This window comes from Catharus ustulatus, chromosome 2 (genome assembly GCF_009819885.2).
Source record: "Catharus ustulatus isolate bCatUst1 chromosome 2, bCatUst1.pri.v2, whole genome shotgun sequence".
Taxonomy (NCBI): domain Eukaryota; kingdom Metazoa; phylum Chordata; class Aves; order Passeriformes; family Turdidae; genus Catharus; species Catharus ustulatus.
The window spans coordinates 109,955,408-109,982,179 of NC_046222.1; positions in this window are offsets into that span (position 1 = coordinate 109,955,408).

Sequence of the window (26,772 nt, forward strand, 5' to 3'; positions counted from 1 at the left end):
TGAACAGATGCAAACAAGAACCCTCAAACTAATTCACTTTGGCTAATCAATTCCACACAGAAAATAAATTCATGCAAATCTAAGTCTTCACATGAACACATCTTTTCAGTGACATGTTCATGGGGTCATTTGTTTCAGATTAATAAATCAGACAGTTCTAGCAGAAGCATATTCACCAACATCAACCTCTTTAATAAACAGTTCATTTGCTTCATGGACGAAAGTTGGGCTCCTCATGATTGCTATTTTCTGGTTAAGAATATGCTGAAGCTGAACACAGGATGCAGATTGGTTTCAAGAAGGGCTGGTGTTTATTCTGCCCAGTGGAGCATGCTGGAAAGCTTTCCTTGTACCGTGAAATATTAAGCTTTTGTCTGGTAAGTCTGTGTCAACAAAACCCAGGCAAAGTAATTTCTAGTGCACAAACACTTGGAAAATAAAGGCTCAAGGACCAGCAAAGAAATCTCAGAATGGGAGCATGTGTTCCTTTGCACTGAAAGTAATAAAGGCAAAATTAATATATCTTTATTAATATGTTAAATGAATGGAAGTTTTTTATCCTATTTGTGTAATGACTTCCCCTGATCTGGTAGATTCAATTATACTGATATTTTATGTGGTCAACATATCCTTGAAATTTTAGATTTTGTGGGGGGAAATATTAAAAAAAATAGTAAAAAAAGAGGGTGAAAGTCTGAAGTTCAACTTTCCCCACTGAAATCTGTGGTGAGGTTGCTATTGGTTTCACTGCATCACTCTCAGAATTTTGCTGATGCTCAGAAAGCATGAACAATCTGTAGGATGATACTTTTCACCCAAGGCCATCACATGGCCTAGAGTTTCCTTTTCATGGGCAAAATCTCATCCTATGGGAGAAATTCTCTCAGTCTCTTCTTATGCTTGTGGTCTTTGGTGAGTGAGCTGATTTTATCCTGGGCAGTCCCAAGCTGGAAGGTGTTTGCTGCAGCCCAGCCTGGCCTCACCCGCTGGTGTCCCCTGGGAGTGAGACTGCCCAGGAGGGATGGAGTGTGCAGAGAGCACGGTGGCACTGACACCAGCAATTTAAACATGACCTACTCCTGGTTTTTGGCTTGCAAACACGTTTGCAAGTCAAAAGCTGCTTTTTTAACCAGCTCCAATGTGTGGGAACCAGTCACCAAAACATGGTGTCTATTTTAGTCTTGTTTCGTTGTGTGGGGTCTTTAAATTCAAGCTCTGGGAGGTTTATCATAAATTGAACTCAGAGCTGCTACAGATTGAATCATAAAAACAGCCCTTGGAGAGAGAATTTATAATATTACTGTGTAGTTTTAAGCTCAACTTTTAACTCCATATGCAAACAAACCTGATTAAAGATGATATCCAAAGAGGAAAAACCGTAATTTTAAAAATATTTTCATTGACTTGGAATTCTCAGGTCAAACCCTTTCCACAGTGAGCCATGAAGAATTGTAGCTGTAGCTACAAAGTGAAGCATTGTAGCCTTCAAAGCAAAACACACGCTGTCATGAGGCCCTGCTCCCAATTACCTGCTCTGTATTGCCAGGTGAATGGTAGGTATCTGCATACTCATTCCTTTGGGGCTTTTAAAGGTGAGAAAGTGTCACTTTAAAAACTTGTTTCAAAATCTAATGTCTTATACTCACCTTACCCTTGTTTCACTATCCAGTTACTATGAGAATCAAAATCAAAGTTCCAACAGTTCCTGTGATGTGCTGGGTTAATAACTGGAGAACTCCTTTACCAGGAGGAGCAAAAGGGGGAGACATCCACTGGATTATTGCTCATGTGCATGTAAGTGTTAAAAATGAGAAAACTGAAATATAAACCTTGTAAATAGACACTTTATTAAAATAGGGAAAGGGAAAGGGAAAGGGAAAGGGAAAGGGAAAGGGAAAGGGAAGGAAAGGAAAGGGAAGGAAAGGGAAGGAAAGGAAAGGAAAGGAAAGGAAAGGAAAGGAAAGGAAAGGAAAGGAAAGGAAAGGAAAGGAAAGGAAAGGAAAGGAAAGGAAAGGAAAGGAAAGGAAAGGAAAGGAAAGGAAAGGAAAGGAAAGGAAAGGAAAGGAAAGGGAAAGGAAAGGGAAAGGAAAGGAAAGGAAAGGAAAGGAAAGGAAAGGAAAGGAAAGGAAAGGAAAGGAAAGGAAAGGAAAGGAAAGGAAAGGAAAGGAAAGGAAAGGAAAGGAAAGGAGAAAGGAAAGGAGAAAGGAAAGGGGAAAGGAAAGGGGAAAGGAAAGGGGAAAGGGAAAGGAAAAAGACAATGTTGCCTCTAAGTGTTAAAGTGAATGAATGAACAAAGGTGATAGCAATTCTTGATAAAATGGATTCAGGTATTCTTTGTAACTATATTACTGTAATAACTGGAGACTGCAGTAAGATTTTAGTCTTTCATTGCTCTAAACCTTCCAGTGAAAAACAAGTCACAAAAAATATTCTGTGCTCCAGAGGGTTTGTTTGTACAGTTTCAGGCTGTAAACATAGATGAACATATGATAATAGAGAATGAAAGAGGGAGAATGAAATGGGGAAAATGGGGGTTAAATACATAAAAATGAACATAAAAATACATAAAAATGAATATGGCTAAAATTGATTGTAGCAATAGTTTCAGCTCCCCTCACAGTGAATTCTTTAATCTTCCATTTCCTGGTTTATAAAGGAAAAGGAAATAATGAGAAGGCAAGAAAAAATGCATATTTGTGTATTAGCCTAAAAGTACAGAACAGTGCTTTTACTAATTTGTAATTTAGAAACATTCTGTGGAATGAACAATGAAATTCTCTTAGTCAGGAGTCTGGCTCTGAGTCATTGTTAGGGATGCAAGCTCACGTGTCAGTCTTCTCTCCAGGTTTTAGGAAAGTCCTTCTGTTTCCAGACATCAGATGCTCTAGTATTTAGCAATTAAGAACACTGATGAGCTTTTGCAGAAGTAAATTCCTGGTTTCTTCTTGGCTTTTGCTGGCAGATTTGTACATGCAGAAGAGTTCTGAATGGGAGGCTGCACTGAACTGTCCATTTAAGAACATTAATAATGAACAAATGGAAAAAATCAGGTAAATGACAGCATTAATGAGAGGAAAGCCTGTTAAGCAAATAAGTTTTAGTTAAAATGTTTACTTTTTAAAAATTAAAAATTAAAGCTTCAGGACCATTTTTAATATTTAATTTTCTATTTCTTGTTCTTATTGAAATAATTGGACTGTAAGTGGAGTTGTTTTTGCTTTTATTCTTTATTTGTCCAGTGTGAGACAAAGTAAGAAAAAATTTGTGTGAGAGAATTTCATCACAATTTAAAAGGAGAACAGGACATATGAATTTCTGTGCTAAGACCTCTAAGACAAGAAAATGTAAGGGGGATGATGAAAGTGATTAGCTGAGACCATTTGCCTATGTGCTTTGGGCCTCAAATCTTCAGCTGGTGGAAGTCACAACAAATACATTAATTTCTTTCAAACCATGCCCGAAAAGGATCTGGCTCTAGTTTTAGTAAGGGCTGTCTAATAATGTAATAAAAATAGCTTGTATTGCCAGGCTTTTAAATGACAGTATTTAAAACAAAAACATGTGGTTACCAAAAAGGTAAAGGTGATTTTCAATGTCTCAGAACTACCAGAGAAAACTGTGTTACTGGAAATGCACAGGTCTTTTGGAATACATCACACAACCCATGGGGGAACATCTTCCTGGGCTACTGCACCTCAACCTGATGGAATTTTCTCATTCCACAGAAGACTGTTCTGTGGATCCCAAGGTTTCCATTTCTAGAGGGTTTCTCTCTCTTTTTATCTGTGAAAATATTGCCTATGGTTTGTAAGCTGTTGTTCAGTTTCCAAAAATCTCACACATACATGTGCAGAGTTTCACAGCGCCAGTGGCTTTACCCTGATGATCTCAGGCTCCAAAAGGGTGCTCATATCTTTGTGAGATAGACTGAAAACTGGAAAGAGCTGTGCCAAGCTTTCCTCTTGGCCTCATGAAAGGATCCTTAGCCCTAAAGATTCCTTCCATTTTCCCTCTGGTGTTAGCTGTATATCGTGTAGCTTCCTATAATCCCCACCTTGTCACATATATTTTCTCTTCCAAGGAATGCCCTGAAAGGAAAAATTATGTTTTCCCTTCCTATAAAACTAACTTTCCATTCTCTTATGGAAAGCTTCTGGCTGAGCTGTCTGAATGCTCCTGAACAATGCATTTAAACCCAGGGATGGAGGTGGCTGCCTACCCCTTGCCTTACTGAGTTACATCCCTGGGAGCTCAGGTTTCAGCCCTTTGTTCCCTCCATGTGGAAAATGCTTCCCTGGAAAGAAGAGGGCATAGAGGGTTAATGTTTGAGGAATGCAGGGCCGGGATTAATGCTTGTGGCAATTAGTTACTCAGTGGAGCTGCTTGTGCACACCAGTTTTCCTGAGGCTTGACTCAACGGGGAATTTTACTTACCTGAAAATTCTCTTTTAACCTGAGAAGGGCTCCAAACTTCAGTAAAGTTGTACACATGCGTAAGAACTTGAATCTTCTAACCCTAAAGCAGTGAAATCAACCGTATTTACAAAATTGAAATGCAGCAGAAACGAACCAAGTAGAGCCCAAGCTCACCTGGAGCCCAGGAGGAGTCACAGCCTGATCCCTGGCTCCCAGCCTGATTGCCATGCAGCGGTGGCTCCCTCCTGATGGCACAACCTGCTGAAAGTGAACTTGCAACACATGCAAAGAGCATTTCTGGAATACACACACAGAACTTATAATATCCATTATATGCCTCCTTCATGCAAAAGTAAACTGTATTTAAAGGCATTACACATGCCTGCTATGTAATTACACCCATCAGAGAGAGCTGCTCCTGCGTTCCCTGCTGTTGCCATGGCAGCATCCCCATGTTTGCAAAGTGCAGGGCACCCGCTCTTAATTATACTTACAAAGCAGCTCCATTTCAAAGGAATACAATAAATACAAAGTTGAAGTGAGGGTGCTGCACCGAAGTGATATGAACAAATATACTTTTATCACGTCTGCATCTCATGCACACTTCACACCCATTACTGGCACGTTCTGCCTAATTCCCTGGTTCCTTTTGTGCATTTATCAAAAACTCCAGATTTGTGTCTGGCAGAAAATGCAGTCTGTGTTGCAGGCCCCAGAATTATCTCTGCTTCTAACCTGGGAGCTGACTGTTATGAAACCAAAGCAATTGAGAGAGATCCTTTCCTTCCTACTTATCCAAATGTGCCCAGGGGAATGTCCCTTTACTTAAGCACTGTAAAATGCCATCTCTGCTCTCCACTCCCAAGTCACCCACCCAGCAAATGCCCAGTGAGCTGTCACCTGTCACCTGTCTCAGTGTTACCTTGTCGGTTTTGGTGACAGCAGAGGTGACACAATCAGTCTGAGGTGGCAACACGACATTGATCAAGCAGAACATATTTTGATGCATGAACCACCAGCTTGGTGCAGCACACACCACCAGCACAGTCCTTGCTTCCTTGTGGATGAATAACATGGAAATTGCAGTTGATACAAATTTACATTTTGGGAAATTTGCATTTTTACCCCTATAAAGAAACAAGGGATTCCCTCATTCTGAAATTAATGCTCACCCTGAAGTTGAACAGGGCTTATATAGATGCTGGGTTGCAGATATGAATTATGTATTTTCCGGGGGTGGAATGTCATGCAATTTTAGTGTTATTCAAGCCACAAAGATCCATCAGGGGAAAAGTAATTAGAATATTTCAGAGACCCAGATTTGCATTTCTTAAAGCTTGTGAGCAAAATGAAATTGGCTGCCTCCAATTTACATGTCTACAATCACACCATGAAAAACCTGTCAGATCTCAGCTTTTGGATCTGAAACCTCTGTGGAGGAAACCAGGTGTTCTGGCAAATGATGGTGTTGCTTTGGTGTCACTTGTGCACAGCTAATTCTGAAATAAATACGTGCTGAGGTGTAGGGGGCACTGTGTTACTGCATGCATATAAGCAGGTGTGGTAAAAGCCATTGGATCTGATTTACAGGACAGAAACCTTATTTTCCAGCTTATTTATTTCTATTCTTAGTTTCTTTTTAAATTTGTGTTTATTTTTCACCTTGCGCATGGGAAATTGTGGTGTTCTCACCAGAGTGTATGCACTCAGCCACAGAAAAGTAAAGGAGTTCTGCCTTCTTAATCACCTGTGCTCTGACTTAATTATCTGGGTAAGCAATGTGGCCTGGACAAGCAGCAGGGCCTGGACATGGCTGACATATAAGGACATGTGGGCAGTAATTATTCTTTTATTTTTAAATTTAAATAATAAAGTAATTGTTATTTTATTTTATATTTTATTTAAAGAGATTCTACAATTTGGTCTGTGAGCCAGGTGCTGTGTATTTTCTGGCTCTCTATCTCTTCTGTCCAGGTAGCTGCCATGGCTCCCTTAAAATTACAGTGACTTCTAGATAGCCTTTGAGTCTCATTTGACTCTAACCTGCTAATATGGGTGGCAAAAGTCTTGGGGTTGCCCTGGTTGGATCTGTGGTTTGAACAGGAGGTCACAAAGCTCTTGCAAGGCAGGAATTTGTTGTTTCTTGTACCACATACTGATTCTCAGCACTGGACTTAACAGATACATTATGCTTCCTTACTCTGCCAACAGAATAAAAATAATTCCAGAGGGGTTTGGACTGCCTTGTGCAGGCTCACATTTCCAGACCTTTTGGTCTGCAATACGTTCCCCATAGATCTGAGAAAAGTACTGTTGAAAGCAGAAATTATGTGATTTAGACTGGTTTGTGTCTATAAGTATTTTACAAAACACACTGATATATAAGTATATATGCATAGATGTAGATGTACAAGTGGAGCCTGTCCCTCTACTGCCCTTATGTGGAGCACAGATGTTACATAATGCTTCCATCCGGGAACAGAGAAGCAGGGATATGACTAAGCAACAGAGCGTGACTTATGAATAACAAATTGTGCATATTCCCAAAGATATTTCTTTAGCTGATCTCCAAGGAAAGAAATCTCCAAAATTAATACATTTGAGAAAACTCCCATCTGCTAGAGGACTGTGAGGAGATAGTGGAGGACAAAGAGCAAACAGAAAAACACACAGAATTTATGCCATAAATTTGCATTGCTCCTTGTAGCTAACTCGTCTCTGACAATGACTTCATGCATTGATTCAGATGATTAATATGTGGGTCAAGAGTTTTCACCCACTGCAGAGCAATGAGTGCAGTGGGATTGAACTCCAGCTGGCAGCTGAAGGCAGAAAACAGACCCCTCACAGGCACCAGAGGGAATTTTGGGGCAGATTAAAAATCAGTAGGGTGAGATCTAGGAAGTTCTATCTCCTGATTCTACTTGCCCAGAAACCTTCATGCTGATACCTACAGCTTTATCACCCTCTTGCCTTGTCTCTTTGGGTTGTCTCCTGTATAAACCAGCATCTGAAACTATCTGTTTGCACAGCAAGAACCCTGTAAAGGGGCAGCATCAGCAAGGCAAGCACTTCTAAAACCTTTGAGCCAGGTCCTTGTCTGGAAGAAACCAGCAGAGCTCCATTCCCACCAACAAAGCTGTGCCAGATGGCTCCTACTGGGTCTCTAGGACTCAGATTTCTCAGAGAAAAAAAAAAAAAAATCTAGTTGATGATAAAATAAGAGAGGAGGAGGGAAAGCTTTTAAATGCCTGAAAGATGATTTAGAGACAGAAAATGAAGGGCCAGGGGCAAAGAAACAAGGGCACATTTGAAATTATTCAGTAAGCTAATGGGGAAAAAGATGAAAGAAATATCACAGATAATGGAAGAAGGGTGATTATTTTCCATCTCCTCTCTTAATCCACATTTTGTCAAAGCAATCATGATTTTCCCATGGAGACAATATAACCATCTGATCCAAGGAGCTTTCACTTAGGTGAGGCATCTGCTTGCAGTAGCAGCCCCTCAGCCCTGGAATCTTTGCTAGCCTTAGTGCTGATCAGGTGATTATACAGAGCTGTTCTTATCTGCTGAGTTTCTAAAAGGGTCCCCTTGGAGCAGGTGTAACCACACAAGCACTGCAGGACAAAAGGCACTGCTGAGCTCCAGCTCTCCCTTGCTGGTCAAAGCTGAGTTGGTAAAAAGCTCTCTGCAGTTTATTGCAAGGGGGAGGACCCAGGGAAGGATGCCATGAAAGGTTGGCTCCAGAGCACCTTTTTGGACTGAGCTCTTAAACTCAAGTTCTTTCAAAGGCACAGTGAGGCCAAGCCTTTCTGCTCCCCTTTTCAGAAGTTCACCAGTGGCTTGGCTCTTTATTTCCACTCAGATCCACTGTCTCATCTGTACTGGCTCTCTGTGCCATTCCCCTTGCTTCTGCCCCCAGACAACACAGTGTGATCTCATTTATTAGTCTTGTTAACAAGCCCTTGCTCTTTATCTTTTCTGCTTCTCTTTTGCTATCTTCTATTAATCACAAGGTTTGCTTCAGTCTGTGCATTTCAGTTTGCCATGACATTATTTCTGCTCATGCAGGGCAGCACCCCCTGATGTGGATGGGCTCTTGCTTCCTGGGGACAGGCATTTGGATTCCTGAGTGACAGAATACTCAGCACAGTTCAAGGCTCCACCCAGTCCAATATGATGCTGATCTGGACAGTGAGGGCAGCTGATTTCATGGTGGATTGCAATCTGGGCCAGGCAGGTTGTGACCAAACCAATCTCATGTCTGTAATGGATGCTAATAAGTTTCATGATGTGGAAACAACTTTGATCTTCATCTTAGGCCTGAATGTAAAGAACCTAATAAACTACCCCAAGGAAATGAAGTAAACACCTGCATTTTCCCAGTACCAGTTCAACTGTGGACCAAGGCTGAAGTCCAGCATTGAGAGGGGAGGAATGCATGTTTGGGCAGGCTACTGAAACCTTTACTTCGAAAAGAGCTACTACCTGATTTGGAAGGATTTCAAATATCTGAAAGATGAGCTCTATATATATTTAGCATCCAATTATAAAAATAGCTAAAATGAGTGCATGCTATAAATCTTTCCTCGATGATATTTGTGTCAGAACTGATGATAAGACAGCAGCATAGAGATGACAATTTGAAAAACTCTCATATTTTATGTCTCATTTCATACCTTAGACCAACTCTCCAAGCTTCCCTGGGGCTGTCAGCTCAGTTGAGATTTATTCACCAGCAATCCAGATTCCAGGCATTCCCAGGACTATTTATACTGACACGTTCCCTTCTTCCCAGTAACCCTCATCTGTGCCCACCTCTTCTCTTTCCAGCTCCATTTCACTGCATTTTCTCCTTTCCTTAGGCAGGGCAATGACTCTTTCCTGAACATGGACACTCTGAGACTCAGACTCAGCAGTGGTGAAGAAGTGTCACAATAGAGATAGCAGTGTTTGGGGTTTTTCATTGGGATTGATTTATTTCATAAAGTCATGGAATAGTTTGGGTTGGAAGAGACCTTTAAAGGTCACCTAGCTCAAACTCCCTGCAAGGAGCAGGAACATCTTCAATTAGATCAGGCTGCCCAAAGCCCCATCCAACGTGACTTTGAACACCTCCAATGATAAAGTACCATGTTCTCTGTGTGCAATGATAGGGTACCATGTTCTCTGTGTGCAATGATAGGGTACCATGTTCTCTGTGTGCAATGTGTTCCATTTCTTGGTCATCCTTAAACCATAGTAAACATTTCTCCCTAATACTTAGTTTGAATCTGTCCACTTTTAGTTTAAAACCACATACCCCTCGTCCTATCACAACAGGCCTGGATAAAAACTTTATGCCCATCTTTCCTCTAAGCCCTGTCAAATACTGGGAGGCTGCTAGAAAGTGTCCCCAGAGCCTTCACTTTTCCAGGCTGAGCAACTACAACTGTCTCACCTTCCTGTGTTCACAGGAGGGCTGCTCCACCCCTCTGAGCACCTTTGTGGCCCTCCAACAGGTCCCTGCCTTTCCTGTGCTCAGGACTCCAGAGCTGCATGCAGTGCTCCAGGTGTGTTCTCTCTTGAGGCAAAGCTGTGCTGGATTGTAGATAACACAGATAACAAAGGTAAGACCTGCTTATACCAACTGAACAAGCTCTAGAAGCAGCAGAGCAGTGCCAGCCTAGCTCTACTCACAAGGAATAAATCTTAACCACTGAGCTGGTTGCTCTGTGCCGCTCTGATCAACTTCAGGGGCTCTGAACACACCTCTCCTGCATGGCATAGGGAAGTGGGGAGGGATTTCAAATAGTTCCTCATATTCTGAACTGAGAAATGAGACAGAATTTCTATGCAGCCATGCTCATGAGCTGTACTATAGAAACACAGACTGCAACACTCCAGTTTCTTTCCTATGTGAACTTTTTAAAATTTTTGCTTCCTTCTAACATCTTCAAACACCCCAATTAGCTGGTCATGTGGCAAACAGTCCCATTTATTGCAAGCTGTGTCAAAGACTTTTAGCATGGACTGTTGTACTTTTGGCAACTGAATTGTAGCTTTTCTTCTATTGAAATATTCCCTTTCTGGTGAGCAAAAAGGGGTACATTTTCTAGACCTTGTACATTTGACTGAATGCACTGGTATATTATGACCTTTTTGTGCACAAACCTTTTTTTTTTTTTAGCCTATGCTTTGTACTTTGAAGAGCCACTTTAATGAAGCTTCACACATGTGAATGTTTTTCTTTACTTTTATGACAGCAAGCACTGTAACATATTGATAGTTTCAAGGGAGGTTGTACAACTGAAGATGTTTGCTTTCTTAGAGTAAACAGGCACTTCTGATTCTGCTGTTTAGTTTGGTCAAAAAGTATTATCAGCCCTCCCCAGCATGATATTTACATAGAAGGAATTCAAGCTCTTGTCCAGCTCAAGTGATTTTTATGGTCCAATGAGTAACCAGATATTAGTCACCAGAAGGTCTTTTGACCTCATTTATTTTTACCTTCTTTTCTGCTAATAAGTATATTATTATGGTTATGAACTGCCTACTCTTTACTCAGAAAAAGTCAGCTTCCTGGAAAAATCTGCCAATTGTCATTCACTTTCGGCTTGCTACTGTGGAATTTAGGACAAACTAATGGTGTATTGACTCAGACACAAGTTTGCAAAGCAGGAACCACTTCAAAGCTACTCTTCTGACTTTTCAGCAGGCACAGGTATATGGAAGCAAGGGCTTCATATATATTGGACAGAAGAAACACTTGAACTTCTACATTCTTACTCCCCTGATGTGGGATCTCCAGCCTGTTTAGATCTGAGTCACCTCAGACCTTTTCCAGCTGAGCAACAAAGTCCATCTGGCCCAGACAACATTGGCTGTTATAGGAACAGCACAATGGTTTTGCAGTGTGAACAAAGCATAAAGAGAGACAGGTTGCAAATTCCTTGGAGCTGACACGGGGGAAGACCTTTTCTCTTACGAGGCAGTGTTAAACAGGCTACTTGCATAACCCATACTTCTCCCAGGACCTCTGCTGGAGAAAGGATCTGGAAGCAGCATCCTGGCATGTTAGCAGATGGACATGAGTAAGGCAGCCAAGAGAGCAGAGAAAAAGGGATGCTAACAGGGAAATCACATAAAGGGAGTTCATCCCAACTGAAGGAGGTAGACAGCTGTTAACAAGTTCGTTGAATGCAGTGGAGAGACATAATTATAATATGACTGTACACAAGCTAGGAACTGGGATTAAGACCTCAGCAACAGCAAGGCAGGTTTTACAGTATGAATCACCAGCAGCCAGCTACAGTTGTTTATGAAAGCAGGTTCATCACCTCTGCAGGCAGCGCTGTGTCTCGTCACGAGACGAGGCTGGGATGAGATCCCTCACCACGCAAGCTGGCACATTATCCTTGCTGAGACCACGTGCAGCTCTGTGCTGCCACTCAGCATGAGCACAGCCATCAAAATCTTCCTCTAAACCAGCAGAAAAATGCATGAAATTTCTCATCTCCAACAGCTCAGCTCTGCAACCTCTGTGGTACAGCAGAATATTGTTGAGGGCTTCTAACTCTGCACTGCAAGTAAAATGGCAGAATTAGTCTGTTTGCCAACAGATAGTGCCCAATCTGCCTATTTTGAAGTCAGAAAATTATTTAAGGATAATATAAGCTGCTCTCCTGCAGCAGTAATAGTACATTGTAATAAAATTGCAAGTTCTGCTACTGAAACACACCTTTGTATGCTTTTATGGGTTTATTAGGAGCTGTGAAATTTAATTAAATACAGGGCAAGCATTTTATCTTGTCAGCTCTGCTGACAGATCTGACATTCATTGAGCACAGATGCTCTTCTTGAAAGATCTCTGTTCTGTCCTTGCTATTAATCCTGCCTCTTCTTCTCTGGTTTTGGGGAGTTTTTTGGGTTTGTTTTTTCGGTTTTGTTTTTTCTTTTGTTTGTTTGGGATTTTTTGGGGTTTTTTTTGGTGAATGTTTTTATTGTGCTTTGCTTTGTTTTTGTTTTGTTTTGCTTTGTTTTAATATGTGTATGTTTATTTGCATACGGGGATTTTAAAGCAGTGAATGTTAGGACAGTTTTTAGTGTAGGTTATAGAAACATAGAATCACAGAATGGGTTAGGTTGAAAGGGGTCTCAGAGACTGTATAGTTCCAACCCCTAAGTAGATGATCTTTAAAGTCCCTTCTAAACTCACCATTCTATGATTCTATGAATCAACATCCAGTGTACTCTGAAGATATATCAGAATGTATCTGCAAGAGCACTCCTGTCAAAACCAGCTAAAAAAGGAGACAAAACTCTTATTTGAGTTCTTTCTAGCATGGCTAGAGATTAAGGAGTTAAGGCAACATATGATTTGTGTCGATGTGCAGATTGACTTGGAGGATGAAATTTGGAATTTTTGTTTATGCCTTAGATTGGCTCCATGGAGGGATGAGACACATGAGGGCTGGTGCTGCAATAGTGCCCTCAGCCTGAGAGCAGGAATCCCTCTGTGGCACCTCAGCTGCCTTCACAGAGCAGAGCAGGATAAGTGCATCCAGAGGACTTGCTGCTGGGAATCTTGGCACCTAAAGGGTTCAGAAGACACTGGAGACACCAGAGCTTCTAAGATTACACACTTCAGTGCCTACATCCTTTATGGATGGATCCAGCTCTCATGTAACTGTTGGCTTTTTGCTATGAATTCATGTGTGTTTCAGTCCTCACCTGGAATGACCACTGATAAAACAAGGCAGTAATTCTCTCTGTCAAGTGTCTCACTGCTGAGCCCACCTAGAGAGGGTGACAGATGTGGGTTTTGCAGTTGTGGTGTGCTAGAAAGTGAGCTGCATTTGTCAGCTGACAGGTAAACTGTTTTTGCTTGTGGTGAACCTGAGAGTCTGAAGAGATGACTAATTCATGGAAGTTTCTATTGTCCACTAGCCCAGCCTCTTAGACACTTCGTCACCTCACAACTATGCAATTAATTACTTTTCCTTCCAACACCAGCTCACACACACACTTCTAAGCAGTGCTATCACTTTTTAAATGATGCAAACCCCTCATCCTTAATGGGTCATGGTCTGGAAATAACAGCCTTACTGATAACAGTACACTGAGACCTTCCTTTAGGTCTCGTTAGTAATGTTGCTCTTTGGGGAGATTCCAGCATGCCTCACTGGAAACCCAGAGGATTTGGGGCTTCCTGGCCAGGGCTGGGACTGCAGAGAAGCCCTGGGAATGTGCTGCTGATGCGTGGGTGCAGCAGTCCCCAGACTGGTGGTGAAGTATTGTGATGTTAGTCACTGGCAAAGGCAAGGGCAAACAAACAAGAAGAAATTCAAAGAGAACATCAAACCACTGTAAGCAACCTGAATTATGCAGGAGTCATAGAGTGAACACCAAGAGAATTGGATAGGAAAATTACTGAAAAATGTATAACAACATCTGTCTTATGTCTGTATCGGACTCGAAGCAGAGCTGGAAAACCTGTTTTGATGACATGCCAGGCAAAACAAAACTGCTCCCTGTCCCTCAAAAAAATGAATACAGAAAAATGCCACAAACTATTTCTCCTTCTGCCACATTAACCCATTCAGAATCGCCCATCCACTTTTGCAGGTCTTACAAATTCACAGCCCCACCAGCAGTGCTAATTCAGCTCAGCTGGGAGCTGAGACAGCCAGCCTGGAGTTACCAAGGAGTTGCAGCCTGAAAAGGGGGAAGCTGCTCTTCTGTCACTGTGGAATATTTCTGACCAGGGTGAGCCCATGCTGAAACAGGAGTTGGTGCCAGAAGCCATGTGGCTGCAGGATTGCTGCCATCCCAGCTCCAGGGTCATCAGAGCTCAGTTAGAAAATGTCCCTGTTCAGTTCAGCAGCTCCAGGCACTGAATTTGCTCTGGGAGAATAGAGAGGTGGTGCCTGCTCTGCCTCTCACATTTTTCCCATAAAATTCATGAAGGAAAGGCTGTAGCAGTGCCTCCTCCACAGCTGATTCTGCTTTTCTCTTTAGCAACCAGCCACCCATAAACTGAAGTGTGAAGTTTAGCCCTCTGTAAGAAAATATGTCAGGCCCTCAAAGGACACCTGTGGGGTACATGGGAATCTCACAGGCTCCTCTGCACTGTGCTCATCTGCAAAGATGCCAGGAAGCAAAACATTGTCAGGATTACATTACTGGAGGCAGAGATAGCAAGGCAAAATATTTAAGCTAACAGTTTAGCTGTCTAGGACAGTGTCAATACCATCGACCAATAATTATTTCTAAGAGATAATTTATAAAACACTGGATTGAACACCTTCTGAGCATTTTGATTTGATGTCTTTTTTTTTTTTAAACTTTTGTGCTTTTAAAAATGAATTTTATAAATCTCATTTCATTTTCTGCCTGAAGTACATTAGTTTCTATGGAAACATGGTAGGCATTTACGTGCATGGTGTATTCTGACATCCATATGGGGAGTAGAAGGACAAGTTATGTCACCATTCTGAAATGCAGGCATTTATGTGATGCTTACCATGGCTCTCTGTGCAAGAGAGAGGATGACAGAGGATACCTTTGGTCTGTTACATAATAGATGCAAAAGCCCAGATGCAGGGAGGCAGCAATGAGCTGAGCTGTAGAATTTAACATACACACTCAATACATTTGTATTCACACCAAAGAAGAATTTAAGATTCACTTAATGTTTTTATTTTGCCTATTTGGTCTAACCATGCCTATTTTCACTGTGTAGAGCAACACTGAAACTCAGTGAATTAATTACCACAGAAAGGTTAATGATGTAACTCATCCTTCCTGTGACAACATTCAGTATTGCTGAAGAAAATATAAAGGAAACAATCATGCTGTTTTTTCTTTTGTGAAAATGAGGAAATTATATTGTGACACAATTTGTAAATAACAGAACCATTGGCTGTGTAAGTATTTCATTCAGGAACATAAAACAAGCTTCCAGTGACTCATATTTGTTCCTTATGTTTTAAATAGGCTTTTATGAATCTACATTTCATATCTTCTGAAGGGTTAATGAAACCTACCCTATTTGAAGTATGTTTTTAGAAGCCATGCTAGTCAGTCCAGGATACTTAGAGAATAAAATTATTGCTGTACCTTGGGCACACTACAGAGCTAGAATGCACCCCCACAAATCCTTTTGCTGTTTTGTGAGAACTGCATTTTAGGAAGTAGCACTCTGCTCATTGAAATTACCACAATGTTGCTTCTTATGCATTTTTTACTTTTGATTGTTAATATTCAGAACTATGATTTGACAATTTAAAAATCATTTTTACCATTAATTTCCTCTATCAAGACATGGAAATCATCTTCCTTGAATAAACCTCAGCAGTGCAAATTGAACTGCAATGGGAACATTAACCTTTGATGTACAAATCAGGAGATCTTCCAGGTACTACCACAGTACTAAAAACCAGCAAAAATCTGCAGCAATATAACAGGTAGGATGAATTAAATCTAGCAAGCAACTGAAACCAGCATTTATTTACTAAGAAGACATAACAATATAGGCAGTGTTATCACTTACTATGAACAACACAAAGAAAAAGATACTTTTTCAGACCCCTCCAGCTGATATGTGGGATTCTGTGTATTCTTTCAAAAATATGTAGATTTCAAATGTTTTTGATGACTCCTGCCATATAGGAAGAGTTTTATTTTCTCTAAGAACACCATTAGGACAGACATCCCCACATTTCTCTGTCAGACCACCTTCAAGTGCTCTTGTAGGGGATTTAGTAAGGGCTGCCAACTCTGTCAGCAGCTTGAGCTGAGCAGAGACAATTGCCCTGGTGGTGCATGGCAGGACAGCTCAGTGGCTCCTGAATCATTCATCTACTCCCCAGCAGAGCTGAGTGGAGCCTGGGCAGGGCTGAAGGGCATGAGCAGGGCTGGGCTCACACCTGGGACTGCCACAGGGACTGAAGGGACATTTTGCCATATGTAACACCTTGCTGTAGTCAGTAGCTTTAGCTTAATTTTGTCACGTCTGAATTGGGAGTGCTTTAATCCCCAAATTCTCAGCCTTAGACAAATGAAGCCCTCTGTACAGGCAGGGCTAATGGAAAACAAAAATCTATTGGCATGAGAGCAAGTTAATCCAAATGGTTGAAAATGTGGAAATGTGGTACTAATGGGAACAAGGCAGCATTTTTTCCTGGCTCTCTGGACTTCATTAGGAAACAAATGACCCCCAAGATAAGGTAGGTTGTGGTTCTGGCAGGTGGGTATTGAGCTGAAGAAGCTTATTTACCCGATGTAATATGGCATTGCCAGATAGCCTTGGTTCTCATGCCCATGGGAGCACCAGCACCTGAGCCATGGCCACCTTTCTGGCAGCTGAGAGGCCCCTGTTCCTTCCTTGTTCAGAGTGTGAAAATAGCCCAAAGTGGCTATGACAGAAACAAACCCAGGAGCTGCTGGGAAGAACAATACTGCAAATCCCTGAAAAAGCACCGGCAAGTCCAGGTTGCCCTGACTTTGCCCTGAATCTACCACTAATTTCAGTCCTCAGTGAGATGTCAGACTTAACACTGCTCTTGTATTAGCTGTTTCTGGCTCCCTGGAGTTTGCCATCAAGTGAAGGTTGCTGGGGCTTTGGCTTGCCATGTCTGCAGGAAGAATTTGTTGAAGAAATCTTTTAATTTTATTGATTATTTCTATACTTCCAAATTCTCAAGCCATCTCAATTCATCTACAGTGGGGTAATTCTAGTCTAAATTAATCTGAGGTTCAGAACCTATTTTTGAAGGGAAATGCTAACATACCTGTCCTGACACAGAGAAATCAGGTCTTGAAGTATGTGACTGGCAGTACTGTGGAATAAGGCTTTTGCTGAGTGCAGGATTTTTTTTTGGCAATTCTTGGTACACTAAGTCCTGTATCACAGCTTCAGCCTCACATTTCTCTGTGTTTTTCTTTCTCTTGTCCTTCCAAGGCCAGCTGTCTGATTTAGCAGGAGTGTCAGATGGGTCAACTGGGAAACAAACAGCCTGGTAAAAGCAGAACAAGAGCTGTGGAGTGAAGGGAAACACAGAATATTTATCTCAGTGTTGGCCCTGGGATGGTTCCAGATGTGAGTGCTGTGTCAGTGCTGGAGACAGCAGACACATTGGCCACCACTCTTAGTTGCTCCTTTAGGATTGTCTTCCATTTCCAGCCTAAAAATTTCCTAGGAAAGAATGTGGGTTTCTCAACACATTTTCTGAATGAATTTCATGAAATGCTGCAGCTGTATGATAATATACATAGGAGGAATGTGGAGTGTCTCTGTGTGGGTAATGTAGAGGGCTGTCCCCCAAGATGCTGCTGCTAACACTCAAGATTGTGGCTATTGAAAATGAACTGTTTCTGGCAGATCCAAGGAAAGCTTGCATCTATTCAACTCTGTAAACTGGTCCTTTTCACTTTACTGTTCTTTTAAAGGCAGCCATGAATTTCTCCTGTCTTAGAACCTTCTTCTGTCACTACTGTAAAATATGGAAGTTGCTCATGCAAAATCAATAGCAAATTCCCTGCTGGATTCGGGTAGTCTCATGTGTGTTATAAAGTCAAATCTCTGCCTGAGAGATCTACTTTGGTGATTTTGTTCTGTTTTATTCTGAGAGAAGTGAAAGGATATGAGGACTAAATGGGACTTTTTGTTAATTAGCACTACAACTGGAGCAGAGGCTTTCCCTTGGAGGACAGCTTCCCAACAGGCTCAGCTCCCAGTGCTGAGATGCTGCTCCAGCAGCAAATGTGCTTCCACATTTCACCTCTGCCATCCCCCAGGGTCAGAGCTGTCATCACAAATTTGGTGTAGCTGGGGACTGATACATTTATTAACTGATTTGAGAACTGAAGCCAAGGCATCTTCCTGGATGTTGGCCAAGACTGGAGCCAGGTTGGGCAGCTCACAACAGCCACAGGAGAGTGGCCAGTCAGGCTCCCAGCCTGAGGCAGCTTTGGCTTCAGGAAATTGCTCTGTCCCAGCATGGAGCAGGCAAAAGCCATGGCCATGTGCTTGTCAAGATTACCAGCAAAAGAGGATAGTCAAGAAAGTACTTTATTTTAAATTGCTCAACCTCATCACCCACTAACTGTGCAGAACCAGACAGAAACCCAATGGTATTGCACCTATTGTCCAAATGAGGGCTTGATGTCCTTGGAAGAATCATAGAAAAGACCTTTGGTCTACAAACACATCTCCTTCTGAGCAGCATCAACTGAAACTTGTCTGGGCTGAGCTTCAGCCAAGTGCTCTTTTTCCCATTTTCATAGATTCAGTGGCATCAGATGACATCTCTACATCTCTATGTTTCTATATCTATATATCTCTATGCCTCTAAGTCTCTATATAATCACCAGATTTTCAAAGACTGTACATGCACACACACACACCTAGATCATCCCCATTGTCTCTAAGTGCTACTGCATGTTGTCATTTCCTAAGGGGTTCCTGCAGTTTTTGATGAGGAGACAGGATAATGTGAATATTTTCAGGACTTTAACTCTGAGTATGGCAGTTTTTCACTGGCTTTTTTGCCTCAAGGATCTGTACAGAGGGTATAGCTCAAATGTTTTTCTCTGAGCCTTGCAGGGGTGCTAGGAGCAACATGAGACAGAGCCTGTGGGGCACAGGATAAAACTGAATCAGGGATTTTCCTTTCTCACTCCTTTTCTATTATGTTAATATTTAACAATCATTCATCAATGAGCTTGCACAGGCTGATATTTTCTTGGAAAGGTTATTGTTTTCAAATATTCTTTAGGAGTAGGGAACAATCATCATCAGCCAACAAAAAGGGAGCAGTAGTGCTTCAGAGAAGGGCCATCCCCATCACAGAGACAGCAGCAGTGAAAGGTTGTGTCCCAACCATCACAAACCCATTTTGCTCCCAAGTGTTTGAGGTTTGTAGTTTATGTTGTGAAAGATGTCCAAACTTCTGTGAAAGCACAGCATAAATGAGAAACTCCCTGCCCTACCTGTGCTCTCCCAACAGAGCTTCCCCAAGAAGAGTCCTTATCAGCCCATGTGGCCAGAGGAAAAGAACCTAAGAACAGTCCAGCACCCAGTGGTCTCCAGCTGCAAATGACATTGTGTACTGATTCAGTCAAATAATTTTTACAGGTTTTCAATTAAGGGATGTGGTACCTCACTAAACTGTAAGCTAGAATTTTGGTGATAGAAATAATATTTATGATATCATTTATTTTTTTTTGCTTTCAAAAGGCAGCAGTCCATTGTTTTTTCTGTGTTGGACAATTCTAATTTAAAATTATGCAAAATATTATAAATCATCAATTTCTAGTTCTTTATGGTATATGGGAATTATCACCAATTTCTCAGCATGGACTTGAGCACTTTTCTCAAGAAATTTGGAAAATCAAAGCACCTGGATTTTACCACCTCATTCTATAGGAATATGCTTGAGTTTTAGCAAGTGTATGCCTTCAGTTGACTTTATTTTCAACTATTTTTATCTTAAACTAATTTTATTTTCTATCTTGCATTAAGAGCAAAATATCTGAGAATAGAAACTTCAGTGTATGAGGCTAGAATTTCTTCTAGCCATAGATGTAAAAACCTAGCAATTCTAATAGAGAGCCAATGACCAATACTCAAACAAGCCCAACACCCACAGCAGCAGGAAACAGCAGCTAAACCAGTACTTGTGTCAAAACAGTCTTGACATTTCTTGAATGCTATTTGACCACACTTCAAACCAAAAAGCCAGATTTTAAGATTATTTTGTATACCAAAGTCTCTCTGTAGGAGTTAGACCCTTTTGCTGCCTCCCGCACGAACCTCTTTGAAGCAAAAGGATGATTTTTCTACATTGTTTTCCATGTGACATCCATGTACTCTTTCACATATCCATGTCTGTTGTGACGCTGAATTATTCAAATGTCTGATTATTGAATTGGTTGGAAACCAATTTACTACAGAGAACACACGTTCCCATACAATCCTGTCTATGTTTCTTATCCTCCTGAAGCCCCCCAGTAGGAGCAATTTTTTTTCCCCTGCTTTGAGAGCACAAGTCAGGTAATGAGGGCTACATGCACTGGCTTTGCATCAGCCTGTGGCAACCTGCAGGCACTGGTGGCTTCCTCCTGCCCCACTTTCTGCTGGGCCAATCTTTTGGCTCACTGCAGCCTTTTGATCCCCAGCTTGGAAAAACAACTTTTGATGGAACTGAGCGCAGAGCATGGATTTTGAGAGCTCTAACCTAAGCTATTTCATCTGACCACTTTTAGAGAAGTTCTTTGCCAAGATGTTGTGCTCCTTGCTTGCACAATGACCTTTTGTTATCCTACTCTAAAGCTGAGGAACAGCAAAATAAGCATCCACATATCCACAGTGTACTCATTAATATACTGCAGATCTATTTCATATTATAAATTACATGTGCTATGCAAGGAGATAAATTTCAAATATAGAGCATGCAGAGGCCCTAACCCTATAAACAAATTTTTACCATGGCCTAGGAAGGATCCTAATAAGAAAATAGAGAAAGTTAAAGAAAGAAGGTCAACATCACAAAAAGGATACATTAATAGAGGAGTGCAAATGCTGCACACCACAATCTATATGAAATATTTATGTGATTCTAGAATAGCTCCATTTAATATAGTGCTGTTCAGACAAACACAGTGGCCCAGGTACTCAAGGTATTTAAAACACAGAAATGCTCTCAAGACCCTGTTCTAATGCCTGGACATGTCAGAGCTGAGCAAGACAGTCCAGGTAGGCAGCTGAGACCCACAAATGAGAGGTAAAAAGGGCACTCCTGGGAAAGTATATGAACCTGTAGCTAAAGCTTAACCTCTTACTCCATGTAACATTTCCTCTAAAACCCATCTCTTTTTCCAGGCCACCCAGCTGGTAATTTTGCTTGGGATAAATGACCAGAGCCATAAAAAAAAAGCATTATTGCAAAGAGACTTTACTAGAGGAAATCCTTCCCACGACTACATCAGACCTTTGCACTCTGTCCTCGCTCGGATCTCTCCAGGTACCCCCAGGCAGGCTGGTTTGGCTGTTCCTGTGGTTTGGTGGGCAAGAGAGCATGGTCTGGATAGCACAAAGGTCCAGGGGCAACTTAGTGCTGCCACCTGTGCATGACAGCAATGCAAGGCAGGAGGTGGAAAACACTGCACCCTGCTAGGGAAGCTTGGTTAGGTTAAAGTAATTACTTACACTGAAACTGGGCCAGAGAACTTAGCCTAATTGCACTTACCATTAATTGCATGGCATTTCAAATACCTGACTATTCAAAATGTCTTGAAATTTGTGCTGATCAGAGCTAGCTAGAAATCCAGTGCTACATTTTTACTGATTCCTGAATTATTACTCTGGTTCTTACTCACTTATACAGCACTTCATCAGTTCTTCTAGTACATAAAAACATGAGCTGTTGCTCCAAGGGCCAGCAGTCACTAAACACCTGGCACACCTCTGTCTCTGGCTGCAGGGGACAGGGTATCAGGGCCAGTCACAAGGCTGTGGAGAGGACTCACCTGGTGATGCCTCAGCACCTTCTGGCTGCAGAGCACCTTGGAGACTTACCTGTGAGATGGGATCCACCTCATCCAGCACTGGCTGGCTGTGTCAGCCAGGTACCCAGCCCAAACCTGTCTCTCTGCAGTCAATAAAGAAGGAGAGACATTCAGAGGGCAATTTATTTCATCTGCCTCAAACAGAAAATGAGTCATTTCCCAAAGAACCATTTCTTTACTTGCTGACCACAGGAGAAGTCTAAGAGGCCATCCATCCACATTCTGTGCCTTCAGAAGTACTAAAAAAATCTGCAAGCAGCCATAGAAAGGTTGTTTGCTAAAGAAAATCATTAAATGTCTTCAAATCCAGACAAGATCTTATAAACTTGATTCACACATGAAGACAGAGCCCAAATATAGTCCAAGATCTTGGATCCTTGGTGAAAATACAGTAAGATTGCAAGAGAAGGGAACTGAAAGACAACATTTTGTAATGGAAAAATTATAGTATTAGACAGTGTTAGACACTGTAGAAATGTTGGCATATCCTGGCAGCCTGATTTTCTATATGCCATGTAATTACAGGAATGGATCTTTTTGTAACTTACACCTGCTGAGAGATACAGAGGTACCTGTGTGGAACTGGTGATGCCTGTGGTTTTGTTCATGTCCTTTGGTTTCCTGGTACATTGAAGACATTGCACTGATAATGTGCCCCATTAGATGCACACTATATTCTGCAAGGAACTAAATCATACTCATTTTATTTACAGAGAATCATGAGGATATACTATTTTTGTCTGAATAAATAAATAACAAATGCATGCACAGCACAGTTTTGATGACTGGGACCCTAAAGGGGCATGGTACTGACTGTAACACTTCAGTTGTGCTTTTCTTTGTTTCCACATTAAGTGTTTCAAAAAGGACATCCTAATAAGAGACTATACCTCCTCCAGATGCTCCCTGAGCAAGCTGTGACACACACATTTGCAGAGAACAGCACATGTACAGCTGAAAATTCAAACATGCTCCCTTTGTCCAGATTAGAAAATGAACTACTAAAAATGTGTCCTGTTAATCTTTTGCAAATCACCACTAATCTTCTTCCCACTGTTTTTGAATACTCTCCTTTGGATTCCTCTGTTGTTAACTGTTTGATCAAGGAAATGTAATTCTGACTGTTCATCACAGCTCCCCCTTTATACTTCAAAGAAATGCCTACATATTTTTCAGGAAAATTATTTTCCACTCTTTCACACAGAGCTTTATTTTTCTTTAAAGAGTAGGTGAATAGAATGTTCTGTACCAGCAAAAGTCATAAACTGCAAAGGTTTCCTTGCTGTTTTAGCAAAGAATAAAAATGTTTATTAAGGAGTTTGTTTTCCACATTTTCCTGAGATAAGAATACACATTACCAAACAGTTGTTTCCAACTAGTCTCAACCTTTTTTCTTTGTGAAAGTAATACATGTATAATACAAAATAATACAACTACATGAATAATACAAAAATAATACATGGTCACATCTGAAAAATTCTAGGACATTAAACTTAAAAGAGCTATTCCTTGTTCTTTAAAGAAACCTGGTATTATTTTTGTTTATGAGATACTCTACCTATGGATTTTTAAGAAATAGAAAATAATCTCTGATGCTTGAGAGAATGAATTCTTTGCTCATAGCATTCAGTGACAGGGAAGCAAATTGCAACAATAGACAGGTAGGAGCACCCTCACATTCACAAATCCTCTCCCCATGGGATACACAACACAGCAGGGCACAGACAATCCAGGAGGTTCCTGGAATGCGCTGATGATAACTTCCCACTCCAAGGGACAGAGGAGCCCTTGAGGAGAGGTGCTGAGCTGTGTGTGCTGTGCTGAGCTGTGCTGTGCTGTGCTGAGCTGTGCTGTGCTGAGCTGTGCTGTGCTGAGCTGTGCTGTGCTGTGCTGTGCTGTGCTGAGCTGTGCTCTCACAAATGAGGGGCTGCTGAGGAATGTGGGGCTCAAGGGAAGCCTGGGCTGCAGTGGCCAGGGAATGGAGGAGTTTGAGATCCTTAGGGCAGGGAGGAGGCTGCACAGCCAGCTCGGTGCCCTGGACTTCAGGAGAGCCGACTTTGGCCTCTTGAGGGATCTGCTTGGGGAAGTGCCAGCCCTGAAGGGAAGAGGAGCCCTGGGAAGCTGGCTGATGGCCAAAGATCATCTCTGCCAGGCTCAGCACTGATGCTTCCCAACAAAGAGGAGGACAGGCAACAATTCCAGGAGGCCTGTGTGGATGAACAAGGAACTCCTGGACAAACTCAAACACAGAAAGGAAGCCCACAGAGGGTGCAAGCAAGGACAGGTAGCATGGGAGGAATACAGAGAAATTCTCCAAGCAGCCAGGGATCAGGTTAGGAAAGCTAAAGCTCTGATAGAATTCAATCTGGCCAGGGGTGTCAAGGACAAGAAGAAAAGCTTCTATAGGTACATCAGTGGTAAAAGGAAGACTAGGAAATGTGGATCTTCTTGGGAAGGAAACAGGAAACCTGGTTACCTGGGATGTGGAGAAGGCTGAGGTGCTCAATGATTTTTTGCCTCTTTCCTCACCAGCAAGCTCTCCATCACGCCACCCAAGTCACAGAAGGCAAAGACAGGGATTGGGAGAATGAGAAACTGCCCACAATAGGAAAAGATCAGATTTGACACCATCACAGGAAGCTGAGAGTGCATGAGTCTAGGGGACCTGATGAGACACATCTGTGGGTAGAAAACTGGTGAAGTTGCTAAGGCACTTTCCATCATATTTGAGAAGTCATGGCAGTTCAGTAAAACTCCCACTGATTGGAAGAGAGGAAACAAAGCCCCCCTTTTTAAAAAGAGGAGAAAGGAAGAGAGAGGTAAGTACAGGCTCTCAGTGTTACCTTTGTGCCTGGCAAGTTCATAAAGCTGATTCTCCTGGCACTTGTGCTAAGGCTCACAAAATATCAGGAGGTGCTTGGTGAAAGCCAACATGGCTTCACTAAGGGCAAACTGTGCCTGACAAATTTTCTGGCCTTCCATGGAGTTACAGAGACAGTGCATGAAGGAAGAGCAGCTGCCATCACCTACCTGGATTTGTGCAAAGCACTTGACACTGCCTGATGTCCTTGTTTCTAAAGTGGAGAGACATGGATATGGCTGATTATCCATCCAGTGGATAAGGAACTGGCTGGATGGCCACACCCAAAGTGTTGTGATCAATGGTTCAACATCCAAGTGGAGACCAGTGATGAGTGGTGTTCCTCAGGGGAACACCAGATATTGGGACTTAACATCTTTGTCAGTGACAGAGTGCACTTCAGCCCAGAAAGCCAAACATATCTTGGGCTGCAACAAAAAGCAGCAGGAGCAGCAGGACGAGGGGGGAATTCTGCTCTCATGAGACCCCACCCCAGAGTGGAGCACAGTGTCCAGATCCAGGACCCCAAAATCAGAAGGACATGGACCTTCTGGAACAAGTCCAGAGAAAGCTACTGCTCCCTGTCCTGTGCTTCCACACAAGGCTTTGTGCCAGGTGTTGCACATTCATCCCTTTCAAGTTCTGAAGATGGGAGGTTAACCAAAATTAAGTTGTTCAAATTAAATCAGAGAGGAATGAGAGAAAATTGTTAGTTGAAGCTGTCAGAAAGTGCAGCTGCAATTTGGAAATTAAATGCAAGCCTAAATAGGAGCAATGAGGGGAGAACACAGGTGTGTTGCATGTTACCTAGCAATGAAACCCCTCTGTGATATGCAAATTGAGAATTGATTTGGAAAGGATAAAACTATCTAGTCAGGCATGTACTGAACAGTAGCATAAACTAATAACTTTTCACCACAAATAATCCTGAAGTTCTTTGTACATTTAACTGATGAAAATTGGGTATCTCAGAATTGGAAACAATCCATGACAGAACAGTTTAATACAAGTCCATGCAAGAGCATTACATCTTTGGAAAGATAGAAACTTGGGGTGAAATCCAGCTTCTAGGGAAAAGAAGTCTTTCACCATTGCCTCCTTCTGGGCCCAAATCACTCCTAGGATCTGATGTTACACTTGTAGGACTGTGGCCACAGCTGTGCAGCAGCCCCTGGATCTGCAGGAGCGTGCTGAGCAGCAGGAGATGGGGAGAAGACCCAGGACATGGGGGCTGCACCATCACCCATTTGCAGCCTCACACAGGAGAGCCCATCCTGGGTGAGACTGCCCTAAATGAGCTCCTTTTGTCCCTTTGGGAGGTGCAGAATTGAGGGTACCCCTGGCTGTGCTGCACCCAAAGCAGCACCCCATGGTTTGCTTCTGAGGTTTCTGTTTCCTCTGTCTTCTCCAGGAAATGCATTAAAGCAAACTGCAGGTGGAGGCTCTGCAGAAGGGACCACATCAGGCTAAAGAAACTGAAATACTGGATTACATTATCCCCAAATTTGCCATCAGTACAGCCATTCTCTCTTCAGGGGCATCTGGGGAGGGACAGATACTGACTGTCTTTGGAGATTTCATTGCTGTGAGTGGAATGGTTCATTAATCATTCCATGGAGTCTTTTTTAGCAAATCTGTGGTGTGTAAAGTGATACTGAAAAGATCATGCTGTTTAATGCAGGATAAATAAAAGTTATTTTAGTAAGAGTCAATAATATTTCAGTGTTTTTAAGGCAAAGACTGTGTCAAGTGCCAACATCTTTGGTAAACAGGTTTTTTAATTGTTTTCTATAGCCCACAGAGAGTAGAAAGTGACCTTGTTTGAAAGAAAAGTACCAATAATATGTCAAAATATTATTAACATCTTTCTCCAATTTTCCAGGTTTTCCTAATCCAAGTGACTGAGTAAATAAAAACCAAAGTGAACTAATCAATAAGAGGGA